The 15,462-nt window shown below is 41.7% G+C and overlaps 1 protein-coding gene and 1 long non-coding RNA gene across 2 annotated transcripts in view; one reads left to right on the plus strand and one right to left on the minus strand.

Moving 5' to 3' along the window:
- MAMDC2 (MAM domain containing 2) overlaps positions 1-15,462 on the plus strand; it is a 59,067-nt gene that overhangs the window by 12,182 nt on the left and 31,423 nt on the right. The gene's annotated exons all lie outside the window — the stretch shown is intronic.
- Positions 2,571-15,462, minus strand: part of LOC114056541 — a 46,699-nt gene continuing 33,807 nt past the window's right edge. Inside the window, exon 3 of the long non-coding RNA XR_003571027.1 lies at positions 2,571-3,796. This is a non-coding gene — a long non-coding RNA (uncharacterized LOC114056541). The remainder of the gene's footprint in view (positions 3,797-15,462) is intronic.

Genomic DNA, 15,462 nt, shown 5'->3' on the forward strand with positions numbered 1-15,462 from the left:
GAGACACTGGTGCAGGCCACACCAGCATGAGCAAGCCTGTGCACTGTGTTCTCCAAGTGAGTGCCTGGTGGGGCATATCTTCATCCATTTTAACCACTAAAATTAGTCAGTAGGGAATGCGCATGTCTGCCATGCAGTCCTGCAGGCCATGATTAGACAGAACTTCTTGATATAATTTTCTTTCCACTTTTATATTTGTTGCAGAATTTAAGCCCTCATATACTACTGAATTGTTTCTTGTAGAAGCCTAGGACATAAGAGGCTAATATATATGTCTCAAACACTGATAGTTGGATAGCCATGGAGCCAACCGAGGATTGTTGGTAATAATAGCCAAGGAGTGTCAGTAATAACATGCTGTGATAAAGAACACAATGTGGCTGGAGAAAAGGGTGATACAGAGGTAAGACAGCACTTTTCTGGGACTCCCCTGCTGGAATCAGTCTATATTCTCCTGAAACAGACTGGTTCACAGGTCTGAGAACAGCTAGGAAGCAGAGACATTTTCCTCCACAATGTAAGGTCCCTGCCCATTGCAAGGACAACCCTGGGCATTTCTTGAGGTCAGTTTCCTGACTGTTACTAGTCTTACACTTTGTTTCAAGAGTTGGAAACATGGCAAAGAACCAATTTCTTTATTTGCAAAAGCTAGAAGGTAGAGAAGACTTCGATTTCTTTTTAAAATCAGATTTTTAAAAAGCCGACATGGAAGAAAAGAATTCCAAACCAAAAAAACACCTTCTGTGGAAAAGAAAATAAAATACAGCAGTTTTAAAGGCAAGGAAACAACCAAGTATATGAATATTTGTGTTTTGTTGCTTTCTTTGTATTGCATGCTGTATCCCTTGCTTTCTAAATCGTTGTGGTTTTTTGCTTCTGAAAATTTACAGAAAATTTAGTTGCCTATTTGCATGATGTATTTTATTGATTATCCCTCATTAAAATTTTTATTTTTTTAAATGCAGTCAGCTTGTAACATTACATTTTCGTAAATTCTGAATGTGAAGATTTTTGGCCTTAGGTGATTGTGGTATACTAGGTCAGCTTGGATCAGCTTCTTGGTAGCATTAGAGACCAGCCTTTTGAAGACTGGTATGTGAGCCTTGTACTTTCTTTTCTCTGTAGGAGCACTACAGTTATAGAAATGCTGGCTCGATACTTCGGGTTATTTCAGTATCATGCATTGAAAAGTTGTCTTTTTGTTTTTTTCCAAGTTCCCAATGGTCATAAATATTCCACTTGTTTTACAAGATAAAACTTGGCAGGCATCCTCTTCTGTGGCCTAGTTTACTCTCAGCTTCTGAGGAGCAGCAGCTCTGTGAGTTTTACCCTCTGTGTGCTCTGGAAGTGGGTCTTTCTCCTCTCCTGCTCTACATCAGAGGGAGAGGCTGGGGACCATGTCAGAAAGCTGCACTGATACCGTAGGGCAAATGTCTCTTGTATATGAGTTGTGAAGCAGCTGTTGATGCTATTTGGGTTTGTAGCTTGCAACAGAGGTGGGAAAAAACAGTCCTACCCTTCACTTCTAAGAGTTGAGCAGCATATGTGTCAAATTTGAACTCAAAATAACAGTTGTGGAGCTAGTATAATCACTCATTAACATTTAATAAAGATTTAATTGTCTCTGTATTCCCAAAGATGTCCATTGATGCTTCTTGGATGAGCACTACTTCAGATTTCTTCAGTAAACAATAAGCTCTCTGCAAGCAGCCGAAGTTTCTGACTCCCAAGGGTAACAGGCAAAACTGGTGGGATCAGCTGCTGGGGCAGACTTGAAAATCTGTTTCTTGAATTATTTCACTAGAAACAAAGTGATGAGTCATTGCCAGTGACTCGTGCTGGCACTGTCAAGTGTGGAGAGCAGCAAATGGGAGTCCTCACATGTGTTCAGCTCAAGCTTCTGGCACCGATTTCTTCCCAAGGGATGTACATTTGCAGAAGATACTTTTTCAGCAGAGATTTCACTATTTTCTGTTCCTGTGGAAGCTGTAAACACACAGAAAATGTGTTGGGACCGGTGCTGAATGTGTTTGTTGATGCTGTGTGAACTTTGGTAACACCTTCAAGCATTCCAGCATTTGCCTTGTCTCAGTTCTGAGCTATACTTTATAGCAAATGCAACACTAAAAGGCATTCTCAGAAAAACTGGAGTAAGGACTGCTTTTAGAAAGACCACACAAAGCTTGGCAGATAGAGAAAAGTTATTTCTGTGGGGTTTATTTTCTGCATAGTTTCTTTTTATTTTGAATAAATGCAAGGCACATGCTGCTTAGTTGGGCTCATATGTTGATACAGTTAGTATCACAAACAGCACAGGCAGTCCTCCACACTGGAAAATGGCACCAGGAACTGGGAGGTAACAGGGAATAGTATTGCAGTGTGCCTGTTTTACACTTAATTCTTACCTAAGCATCCCTCTGTGACCACTCTTGAGTATTAACAGCCAGCTGGGAGGATGCAAGTTAGATCTGCTGGTGGCTTTTTGGGTCCCTTGACTACACTGTAAGCAATAAACTGGGTGACACATTTGGAAGGGAACCACTCCCTAGGGGTAGTGTTAAGTGCCTAGTGTACTAGGGTAAGTTAATTCAAATGGTGGTTTATGGATTTACCTAAACTTCATTAATGTCTATGTCATCACCCTAGGATATTTAGGATACAGAGAAAGTAGAATAAGACTTAGTAGCCTTAGTAATCCTTTAGGAGAAAAAATAATAATAGAAAAAAATTAATGAGAGGCCATAAACTATATTACTTGGGAAAGTTTTGACGAGTTTTTGCTTACTTTGCTTACTTACCACGAAAAAGTAGTCAGTTAGGGCATCCTGAAGAAAACAGTGTTGTGAACTGTCAGGGCCAGATTGGTAGATTTTTTCATTGACTCATTTATATCTGAGGTTCTATTTCAGTCTTGATAAATGTGCCTTACCGTTCAAGTGGGGTGTGCTAAATTCCTTTGTGAGCAATTACCCAAGAATAATACTGGATACTCACTGGAATGATATTGAAATAAGTGCTAAAATTAACCAAAATTCTCATTAGCTTTTCACTTCAAATGTAATCTAGAAAAAAAGATAGAAATATTTGGGGCTTTTGTTAAGAATAAGGTCCTAGCATCTGTGATGACAAGTATCTCAGGGCAGCTTGGGAGTGTTTGAAGGGGATGCCTGAAGGAATTAATTTGTTACCATTGTGTAACAAGGGGAAGCAGAGAGGCCACCAGGACATGACAAATGTGAAGAGTGGACTTGGCCAGACAAATGGCAGAGCCCTGTGCCTATTCTGGGTGACCTCAATGCCCAGAAATTAATCCAGATGTATTAGATTGTACACTGACTTGGACTCAGTTACAAAGAAGACTTTGACTGGCTATATTAGTTAAAACACAAAGCCCAGGGAAGCTAAAATGTATCAAAATTCTTGTTCTTTGTAATCAGCAGTTAGATACCTTGTATGAAGCAAAATACTGTTTCCTGAATCTCCTAGATGCCTAAACATTCATGACATTGATTGGCATCCATCTCTTTCTGTTCCCTTAGATTGGAGTATTCAGAAGGAGGTGTCTTTTGCTTTTGATACCAAGTGATCCTCATTGGTTCTGGGTAGTTCATATATCTGGCTCTGGGCAGAAGATCCACAACTGAGACTTCTTCCAGTGGTACTAGAGACTGCTGAGGCACAGGGGAAGGAACTCTAGAGCATCAGCCCCTCCCCACAGATGCCCACAGCATCCTGTAAAATACTTTGTGAATCTTATGGATGTTCAGACCATCACTGTGCAGTTTGCTGTAATTCCCTTAAAAACAGAAAAGTCATTCTGGGGTTAATTAATATATGCAAGTTGCAGGTCAAAAAACAAAACAAAAAACCCAACCCCAAAACAAACAAACAAACAAACAAAATCAAGCTTTAGTTCCTGCCTTTTTATTTGTAGCATTTTGTATTTTTTAAATTGGCTACTCAGCTAATAGGCATGGAAAGTAATGATTGAAGAAGAAATAACAACAAAGCTCAGAGTAGCCTTGGTAGGTTGAATTTCTGACTTCCTGGACTGTGAAATTAACTTCCTTTTTAATTTTTCCATTTTTAACAATTTCCAAGTGTACTTGGTCTGAAGTTATATTTGTTGAAAGTAGTTCCCTTGTAGGATTAGGGTTATGACTAGAGTCCCTGTGCTCAGCTTGCAAAGTATGTACTCTACCATGGAGTGTGGATATGTATCATTTGAAGTGTACTTTCTGCTCAAAGGGAAGAGTTAGGATGCTGTATGCATTATACTTGAATCAAAAATCTGTTGGCGAGCATCTCTGGACAGAAGGTTATCAATATCTAATAAATGTGATGGTACAACAGGTTATACTTAAATCTGCAGTAACAAGGATGGATTTCAGGTTTAAATGTACAACTACTGTCCATTCCCTTAGGGTGTGTGAGATGTTCTAGAGATTACAGTTACATTACATGGGGCTATTTTGATAAACCTTCAAAAAACTCCATTCTCCAATATTGTGGGGTTTGGCTCAGTCTGTCGTACACCTGACAAACTTCCTCAATTGCTACCAGCCTCCTGCCAGGTAGGAATGATGTACAGGACTGAAAGCCTAGAAGCATCTCTAATAAACTGAAACTAGTCTTTGAGTGGTTAATTGATGGACTTTTTGTAGAACTCCAGGAAATACTGGCCATGGGTCCTTACAGTTGTGATGTTGAACATCAAGAGTGTCTCCCTTGGCTGCAGGTTTTGTGGTTGTGGATGCTGAATCTTCACCATTGCATATTCCTGGTCCAGGATGAACCTTTCAGGGCAGAAGATGAGTTACTGCAGCTGCTTTCTTGCTTAGGGTGGGTTACTCGAGAGTGGCTATTGAGTAAATAGAGCAGCAGCCAAGAGGCTGCCCCACCAGCAGCCAGTGATGAACCCATTACTGTGACCAACAGTGTTTGGAAACTGACAATATGGTTAGGCAAGTTCCCTCAGGTGACCTTTGACCAGGTTACTGCCAGCACCTGTGAAGATCTGATTAGCTCACTTGTAAGCTCTTTCTGTAGCCAGCTACTTCAGCTCATGTATGTGCCTTATCTGTTTGCAGTTCTGTTTGTATTTTGTGATGTGAGATCATTTATCAGCCCACCATGAGCCTGCCAATCATTCTAATGATTCTGGTATAAAAAGAGCATAAAATTGCCAAGTTTATGGAAAGCAGGAAAATGAACTCATTGGAGTTCACCTTCTGAAGTCAATGAAACCAAATATTTTGATTTTTTTCTTTCCACATGTGTAGGACCTGGGACCCAGCTAAGTATCAGAATAAATGTAATTTCTACAAGCCAAGTACATTTATAACTTCCTTCAGAGGGATAAGGCTTGTGGACAAAGGTTACGCTTTAGTTGAACTGATGTAGCTGGGAAAGACAAGTGTTTAGGCAGATGAATGTTTCTCAGGGTAATGCAGTAAGGCCAGGTGGTTTGGCAGGTGCCAAGAGAGCAGATCCATGCAGTAAAGTTTTGCTTTTATAATCTTTCACTTAGTACATGCCTGTAGTTCGCAGATGCACTCCAGAAGGCCACCAGTTGAGGTTTTTTCTTTCCTCAAGAGAAAGGTCCTGGCTCAGGACCCCCCATGAATGCTGTGACTCTATTCACTCATGCACCTAAGTCAAGTCATGATGACTTTTGTTCTCTGCTCACCTAAACTCCAAAGCTTGCTTGTCCTCTCCCTCCCAAGGCTGCTGCTTGCTGTGACCAGAGTCTTCCTGCTTCCCTGAGTCCAGGTTTGCTTCGGAGCTTCCTTAGTTGGTTATCACCACAAGCTTTTAGTTTAACCCCTTTGGAGCACACCAAGGATGCTGCTCAACTGAAGTTTTAAAGTACAAAGTCTTCCAGATTAATGGAAATCCAGAAATGCAGCTGCCAAATCAGGGTTGACTGGGTTGGAGCATCTCTTTCTTCCCTTTCTCGAACTCTTAGACTGAGGAGAAGCATGGCCTTAGAAATACCCCTTTTTAAAACACAACAAGAGTCCCTTGTTGCATGGTCTGACTTGCTAAATTCCTTGTGTTGGCTCCCCTGTGGGGTGCTGGCCAACACTTTGCCATGGGTTGCAGATCTGGTGGATTTTTCTTCAAAGAAGTGCCACCAAAGCTATGTGGACTACACTGGGCAGGTTTGCCTTGGCCAAGCTGAGATGTGCTAAGCACATAACACAAAGCAGACTTACAGGCATTCTCCACCACCACACATCATGTGCACTTGTGTAAACAAAGAAGAGGTGTGTTGAGTGAAGTAAATAGACAACATATGCAAGGGAACACCATAGTTGTGAAATTTTGTATTCTTTTACTGAAGGAAGGCAGCCTTGTGATGCATTCCGCCAGGGCAAGCAGCTGTGCTGGAAGAGCTGTCACAGTGCCTTCCCCTGTGTGGTTGATCCTGCTGGAAACATGATTTAGTCAAGAGATAGGGGTAGTAATGGAAGAGAGGAGCATTGAGAACAAGTAGATGCCTGATAATTTCTACTTTATCTGGTTTTTATCTTTAATATTCCTGTGCATTGGGGACCATGGAAACTGATGTGGGATGACAAAGAATAAAAAAAAAGCTTTTCTCAATTTTATTTCCCATTCAGAAATTCACAGCAGGGAATCATGTGTCTCCAAATATTACCTATGTTCTTCTCAAATATACTAGCTAACAGAAGTCATGGAGATGGCTTTTTGAAAGAGCTGTTTGAAGGAAAATCAGAGATACCAGAGCAGAACCTGGCAGCCTTTGTGTTAGCAGATAAAAAGTTGTCAAAATTATGTAATGAACAGCATGAAAAGGAGAACTAAGTGGTGTGAACAGCAGATCACTGGGACTAGAACAAGCAGAAACAAAATTTGAGAAGTGTATAAAAATGTGTGAGGTCATTGTGAAAGGAAACAAACCCCCATGTGCTTGGAACAAACAGGAGATCTGGTGTAATTAGTGCATGATGTAAGTGCCTTGGGACTTGAAGGAGAGCAAGGAGAGGAAGCTTCCCCAGTGCAGTGGAGGAACTCCTGTAAATCAGAAGCAGAGAACAGCAGCTCAGGCTGGGCCCTGGCCAGCCGTTCACAGGCACACTGACAGATGGAGGCTGGAAGGCTTTTCCGGATTGGTAGTAGCTGCAACCAGATGCTGCAGTCACGGCGTGTTTCAGGGCTAATTGCATTACTTTTATGGTTTTTGACAGGCTTGCTAACAGCTGTATTTCTGAGCTTTCTGGGGAAGCAAAGGGCAGGGCAGGAGGTGGAGCTGGTAGTTAATCCCTAAAGCCATCCTCTGAGAAAGTAGCCTTGAAAGATTTATCCCTGAGGACTGGCAAAAACAGGACCTTTCTGGCCAGGTCTGGTAGATGTGACAAAAAAAAAGGTCAAATGGCTAGCCTCAGTCAATGTATGGAGACTCAGTTTGTAAAGTAAGGTGAGCTGGAGAGAAAACTGCTGGAGGGACTCCTGTTGTCATGTTTGTTCATTCAGCCACAGGAAGATGGGGGGCTGCCTGGGTGAACTGTCTTGTGTTTATCATCCCTTGATGTCCTTTCCTACAAAATGTTTTTGTTTTTAATAAATATTACTCAGCTTTGTGAGAATTACCTGGAAATCCCATTGACTACCTGAAGAAGACGACTATCACAGGGAGAGATTTGGTGGGGTACTCAGGTTCCCTCCCTGCCTAGACAGTGAGGGGTCTTGGGCAGCTAGCAGTGGTCAGGCGGGACCAGAGACTTTTTCTGCAAAGAAGTGACAGCTTTATGCTTGAGGTGCCCCTGTAGACACACAAGAGGAGGAAAAGCCTTGACAGTAGCAGTGCATATTAGTCACTGCAGACAATAAACGCAGAGCTCCCATCTTGCGCTTCTCCATCCCTCAGCTGTTTTCACAGAGCTGCTTTTAATGGTAGAGAAGTCAAAGAGGCTTAAAGAACAGAAAGAGTATATCATGTAGTACTGGTGTGAATCTTACCAGCTTACCAGAAATAAAGTCTTCTGTGGCTTGATGGGAATGAGAACACCAGTTATGCCCTACAGCATCAAGTAGCTTTAATCATGGCACCACCCTGAATGTTTTGGGACTGAGTCTCTATGTTTATTAATGTGGGCCAGGATTTTCCACTCAGCCCTATGTGTGTTGTGTGTACATCCATCTGTTCAATGAAGAAGCTGCTGCTGCAAGTCTACTGGGACCAAGGGGAAGGGATTACACACCAGCTCTTGCAAAAGTGGATCACTGCTGCTGCACTTCCCTGTCTGCAGGATCAGGCTGAGGAGGGGGGTGTAGGGCAGACCCCCAAGGGATCCAGGTGATGGGCAGACTCTTTTTGGGGTCAGGCAGAGGTGGCAAGAGGTGATGCTTTCTCCAGCTGCCTGAGGTGCACTGCTGCTGGTGAGACACCTTGATCACACTGGAGGTCTTGGTGGCTCTTGGTGACATTGTGACTGAGGCTGCCCAGAGGGGTCTGCCCTGTTGTGGGCAGACCAGGTGGTCGGGAAGCCTGCAGCCAGCTGGGAGTTAGCACTGACAGCCTGTCAGAGCTGCTGCACAGCAACAGGCATGAGGACCTGGGATGAGGGCTCGGTTCCCTGTAGCCCAATGCTGCCTAGCTTTTAGGGCTGCAGGGACTGAAACTTGCTGCAAAGACCAACAGCTCCAACAACTCTCTATTTGTAGATTGAAAGACATTAAAATGTTTCAAACTGCATTTGTCTGACTTCTCATAAAAAATCATTGCTACAGTTGCAGCTTAAGCTGATTTGTTAATCATAGTACAATACTGTGGTCCCAGCTGAAATATCTGTGCAGGCATTTGTGTTTGATCACTATGGAGGTTTCTTTTACTTTCTCTATGAAGTTGTAGGGCAAAACCTTCCCCTGCAATTGAAAATTCACTTGCTCATACAATTCTTCATTTTCTCATGACACTGCCTAAAAAATTAGGGAAAAACCACCTTATCCTCCAGTTCTTCCTCTTTCCTACAAAAAGCCTCACCAAAATGCATGGTGACTGTTCCTGATTAGAGGAAGAGTTTTCTGCAGAAAACCTTAACTTTACATAGATAGGATATATTTAACTTTGATTTACACAATTCTATTTTTTAAGTCAAATTTTCAGCAAAAATACTGACTTTTGCAGAAAAGTTTGCTTTCTACTGAAATTAAAATGAATGAAAAGTGGACTGTTGAGTCTGAAGCTTTCCTGTTCTGGTGCCACAAGCCTTCTCCTAGGTTCACCCAAAATCCCACATGAAATAACTGGTAGAATTTCTTCGTTGTTAACTCAAAGCCTGAAACTTCATCTAAATTCATCTTTAGCCAGGGATGGCCTCCATGTGCAAACTTTATTTGCAAAATTTTGTGCCTCTGGCTCTATTGTTCATATTTTTAACTAACTTTTTCTGGAGATATAAGAAGGCTTAATACGTCATAAATACGAATTGCTTTGCTACATTTTTTTTTTTTTTTTTAATAGAAGACATCAGTAGATCAACTCTTGTCCTAAGGAACCCTGGTAATATTCTTTCCTGTTTCTGTAGGGAAATACAGAGAAAATCGAAACAGGACTTACAGATTTAAGACATTTGTTTCAGATTTTCTGTGTGAATGAGTACTGAATCAAATGTAAATTTCTAGATTTTTTCCTACTTCTTATTTCCTTAATGCTGTTTCTCTTGGAGCTTGCTGCTCATATTCAGTTTTTCTTGTAAAGCTGTACTGTGGCTGAACCAAGCAAACAGCTGTGTCAGACATAAACCCCACGAAGGGCCAGAACATGTCTGTGGTTATCCTTCCAAATTTTTACAGAGGAAATATATAATTGCAAAGCTAACTGGTAATTTTATTTATTCCAGCGGGGGGAGTGAAGGGTGGGGTGATGGTGGTTTCCATTTTTTTTTCTCAATGCAGTTTGTTTGAGTTTATTAGCCAGCATCTGGAATTTTGTCTTGTTTGTGTTATTTACAGAGAAAGAGGCCAGTGTAGTTTCTGATTAAAAAAAATTTTTTGAAAACTAGTGTTTCTGATCTCAGTGGTCCTTATCCTAAGCCATTGAAATAATCACTGCTGACTGATCTCTTGATGTCCATTTAGTAAGTAAATGAAAATACATTTTATGTATATTTTTGGAAAACTTTGGTGAATGATTCATGAAGTTAATGTATCACCAACTGTAATTGAGAGAGACTCTGTACAGAACTGCTTATTAGAGCAGCAAGATGACAGATATGTGTACAGAAGGATTTTAAAGGTCCCGTTTTGTGAGTCTAGTTGCACTGAGGAGGGATAGGTTTGAAACACAGTCTCCTAATCCTTCCTGGTCTCAATATTTTGCTTGGACATGGAGGAATGTAAAACGAACACATGCTTGGTCCTGTAAGTTTGATTCAGCTGTCTGAGAGACTTCTGCTATCCTTTCTCCTGGCAGTAGGTGTTTGCCTTCACCAGGGAACTGCTAGTTGTTAGCAGTAAAAGGTAGTTAGTCCCTGGCTTTTGTCATCTGTGCAGAAGCTTTTCTTTGCTCAGTCTTTGCTCAGGAGCTAGCGGGGCTCATTGATAGATCTTTAAACTAGACACAGCAGGGGAAGGGGACAGTATCAGGCTTGCTGTTGTCAGGCTGTGGAATGACACACCAAGGTTACAGGGACAGGATGCAGACAAGGGCCCTCAGCCAGTGGACCTGTGGTGTTCTGGCCACACTGGAGCACAGCTGAAGTCATATGGAGACAAGCAGGGGCCCCTGAGGTACTAGAAGCCAAGAGGGAAACCCCAGTGAAATATCTCACTGAAATTAAGGGGTGTTTCTCTAAGAAGGCCACTCAGCTGATGCACAGCTGAGGTGCCTTTACACCAATGAACAAGGTGTGGGTGACAAACAGGAGGAGCCGGAAGCCACTGTGCTGCTAGAAACCTTATTGCCATTACTGAAACTTGGTGGGACAAATCTCATGACTGAAGTGAGGCTGTTGATGACTACAGGCTGTTCAGAAGGGACAGGGGAGTAAGGAGAGGCAAAGGGTTTGCTCTCTACATCAAGAGGTGGATTGACTGTGAGGAGCTGTTTCTGAAGAATAGCTGTGAGCGGGTTGAAAGCTTATGGGTGAGAGAGACCAAGACAATAGAGGGAACCTCATGGGTGGCATTTACTACAGGTCACTCGATCAAGGGCAGCCTATTGACAAAGGCTTCATGCTCCACTCACAGGAGGCATCACACATGCGGGCTCTCGTCCTGCTGGGAGACTTCAACCACCCTGACATCTGCTCGGAAAGTAGTATGGTGAGCTATAGGCAATCCAGTAATCCTGGAGTGCATTGAGGATAATTTTTCAGGCCAGGTAATAGACAGTGCCATCAGAGAGGATGTGATACTAGACCTGCTGGTCACTAACACAAGTGATCTGGGCCATCAAAACTGGGGGCAACCTGGGCTGCAAGGAGAGTCAAGTCAGAACCATGAATTTTAGGAAAGCAAACTTCCAGGTTGTCAAGGAGTTAGTCAGTAGGACCCCTTCGTAAGCTGCTCTGAGGGACAAGAGAGCAGAAGAGATGTGGCAGATCTTTAAGGATGCTTTCTGTAGAGCACAAGAACTAGTGTTCCCAGGAGCAAAAATTTAGGCAAGGAAGAGACCAGCATGGCTGAGTCAGGACCTGCTGATCAAACTAATGGACAAGAAAGAAATTCACAGGCAGTGGAAGCAGGGACAGGTGTCCTGAGAAGAGCGTAGGGATGCAACCCAGTTGTGTAAGGATGGGATGAGGAAGGCCGAGGGAAAGCTGCAGCTGAACTTGAGAAGGGTCACAAAGAATAACAAGAAGGACTTCCGCTGGAGTGTTATCCAGAAAAGGGAGGTCAAAGAAAGTGTTTACCCCCTTGATAAGCAAGGCTAGCAAACTGGTAACAAGGATGAGCAGGCTGAGGTACTCAACAATTTTTTGTCTCAACCTTCACTGGCAGCTTCTCTTCCCACACCTCTCAAGTGGATAGACTGTAAAACAGGGCTGGGGGAGCCAGGCCTCTCCCCCTATAAAGAGAATCAGCTTTGTGACCATGTGAGGAACATCAGCATATGTGATAAGATGCATCCCAGAGTCCTGAGCAAATTAGCTGATGTCTTTGCCAAGCCACTCTCCATGATATTCGAAAAATCACAGGAATCACAAAATAGAAAGGAAAGTACAGCCTTCCTGTATTTGCACACTCCCTTACACTGCTTAGAGCTGCATCTACCCCCTGAGCAAGTAATTGCCAGAAATTGCATGCTCGTGTTTTTGTGTCATCAGGCTTTTCCTAGAGTTTTGTGACTACCTCTGATTTGCTCTCCTGTGATTTTGAAAAGTAGCCCTCTCTTGATAACTCCTGAATGACTGCTATAAATCAAGTGCCATGGGGATTTTCTGGAGGACTGTGGCATGCTGCGAAATGGAGCTGAATGTTATATTTTTAATGAGATTTCAGGCTACAGCACTGTGCATTCATCAAATTCTTCGTAGACTGGTAAATAACCTTCTGTGACTCCCAAAACTAAGTGTGGAAAGCTGTCTGGTTCTTTGCTCCAAGGATCCCTCTCTTGGCACTGATTTGCTCTCACAATTGCTCTGTGTCAGCCCATGTGGTCTGCATTGTGAGAACTTCCTTTCTGCAGCAACATTCTTGCTATTACTGAAATACTGTTTAGGGTAAAGGCCATTTAGTGAATGCCAGCATTCATTCATTCAGAAGTTTAATGTTAGCATTTTCTGTGCTTGGTACTGCCAAGTGCCAGGCTCCCTGATCCTGATTAGCAAGGCATTTAAACTTACCCATGAAGCTCTCCATCAGTGCTCACATTGATTTCTGTGGAGCCAATTACCCACTTAAACTTTCAAAAGACACAAAAATAATTAGGTTGGGGGTGAAAGCACTCCACTTAAAGAGAGGATTCTTTGTTCTTATATCTGTGGGGAATCAGACAAAGTAGGAGCAAGTGTACTGCACACAGAGAACACAGAGTCAAGTTTACTGTAACATAAACATCACTACTGGAAATTTTAAGAGGTTTTTCTTTTAAACCACTATTTTTGTAGAAGAACCTTAGTCTACTTATAATTAAGTCTTAAAACCAGGGAACCATTTAAGCTTCATAGCTGGTAATTTGAGGTCTTCATGTGAATGTATTTTCCTATATCAACACTAATTTATTCTGGGGAAAAAAAAAAAGTTTCCTATTATAAGAAAGATCTGTTCCTATGGGGTTTCTCTTGAAGTGCAGACAAAAGTAGGGCTTAAATTTAAACTGAAATTGCCAGGCATGGATTCTGAATTGTAGGTTGCTTTGTAAGTTAAACAATCCAAATTCAGACTAGTCAAAAAATTGAAAATTCTTCATTTGAATGGGATATTCCCATTTACATCACTTTTAAAAAATGTGCAAGAAGCATTGAACTTCTGATGGAGCCTCAGTGAATTTCCTCTATCTTCCTGTGAAAAAACATGCATACCTTGGGCTGGCAAGTGCCAGCAAATAAATGCAGTGAGTGCTAATTCTTGTGAACTAACTGGGTATCTCCATGCAAGTGGATTTTTTATGGACTCACATTTATGTAGTGGCAGACTAAGTATTTGGCATGGACATTAGGGGCCTATTTTTAAGTATTCCTGTGTTTATTTTTCTTTCAAATGCTGCTGCAGTGACAAGTTACTTGTACTTAACCAGCAATTTTGTATCTTTCCCCAGTAGACTAAAACCAGAGAGTAGATATAAAGAGAAATTATAAGAGGCAAAAAAAAAAAATTCCATTGCATAAAAAGGGAAACAGACTGCACATTTCTCTGTTTGCATGGCCCTTTATACTGGTTAGGACTGAAGCTACCTCCTTGCAGTTGTTTATCTTACATGTGTTAAGCAAAATGTACAGTACAAATGGGTTGCTGTGCACTGTGTCTGCAGGTGAGAGGGAGAACAGATGCAGGGAGATGCTGTAACATGCACTGCCCAAAGAATCAGGTGTTGGTTAGAGTGGCTCACTGCTCCTGGCATCTTCCCGGAAGTGTATGAGAGGACTTTGGGAACAGATCTGTACCTGCTCTTTGCCTTGAGGGGGTGGTGGCTGTTCATGTGGATGATTTTTTTTCCCATCAAAGAGAATACTTTTGAAAAGGCAACAGGGGAGCTCCTGGGAAGCAACCTCTTGGTGGCTTGGGCTTGGAGGGTTGAGGCAGGATTTGGGAGGGCAGGATATGCCTCAAAGACAAGCAGTGCATTTAACATCAGTGCAAGTGCTGAAGTTTCCAAGTTACACAAGTATTTGCATACACGTGAAAACTGAGCCAAGCTCCACGGTCAAGTAAGATGAGATTAAAGAAGAGGAAATATGTTCCCTGGGCATTCTAAAAAGGATAAGTGGGATGTGCTGCTGTGTGACTCGTGCTTGCAAGCTTGGCTGTTGAGAATTAGTATCAGAAATGGGATTTGTCTAATACACATTGACACTAGGTGAGAAGGATCATTTTCCTGATTGTGTATGGGACAGGGTCTCAGAATGGGTGTCCTATCTTGTTTTGCTTTTTTGTTTTGTGGTGTTTGGGATTTTTAATTTATTTTTATTTTAAAATTTTCTTTCTCTGTTTCACTTGTTTCTGGCAATGTAACTTGTTTCAGGTTTCTGTGACTTCTGTATTCTATTTTACACTTCTAATCTTGGTTTTGATGTCTTAGTAAAGCCTCCAGGACCAGGCTTCTGTTTTCCTGTAATTTATTTACTGTTGCCTCCTTTTTCTACATGTTGTTTCTTTTCCACTTTTTTGGCCTCCTTGTACATTTTTAGCTTGGAGATGGCTCGGTGATCCTTGTCCTTTCCAACTGAGAAGATTCTATTGTTCTGTGATTTCTTTCTCTTTTGTAGAGAAGGTTGTGTTTTAGGCCCTGCTCCAGAGAGTAATTTTGAAATAATCTGATTTGGACTGCTGATACATTTAAACGTTGCTTTACATTTAGCACTTATTTGAATCAGCAGACTGGTACACATTAATTTTACTACATAAAAGTGTCTTTCTAGTTTTACTGTTTGAAACCAAGAGTGCTTTGGAAGTTTTTAGCTGCAATGTCTTATTTTATGTATTGTTTTAAAATTTAAATTAAATTTAAAAGCTTTGATCCATAAAACAACTAAATATTCCTGCAAAATATTTCTGCATGTGTAATTATCTATCAACAGCTATCAGTTCCAGAAGGTGATACTTACTTAATAGTCTGCTTTATGCTGATACAACATCTTCCTCTTAAGTTTTCCAATAGTTTAAAAATTGTGATTAAAACCACTCTGAGACATAGGAATTAATGTTTGTGTGAGTACAGTAGGATATCAAGAGGTTAAATGACTTACCAGATGAGTGGCAGTCTCAGTCTCCTGACCTAGCCCCAGAACTGCCATTCCTTTCTAAATAAGTTATTTTTTCAGGAATGCAAAA

The sequence above is a fragment of the Empidonax traillii genome, unplaced genomic scaffold (genome assembly GCF_003031625.1).
Source record: "Empidonax traillii isolate 1590-97213 ecotype Southwest subspecies unplaced genomic scaffold, ASM303162v1 scaffold7:size3022706, whole genome shotgun sequence".
Classification (NCBI taxonomy): domain Eukaryota; kingdom Metazoa; phylum Chordata; class Aves; order Passeriformes; family Tyrannidae; genus Empidonax; species Empidonax traillii.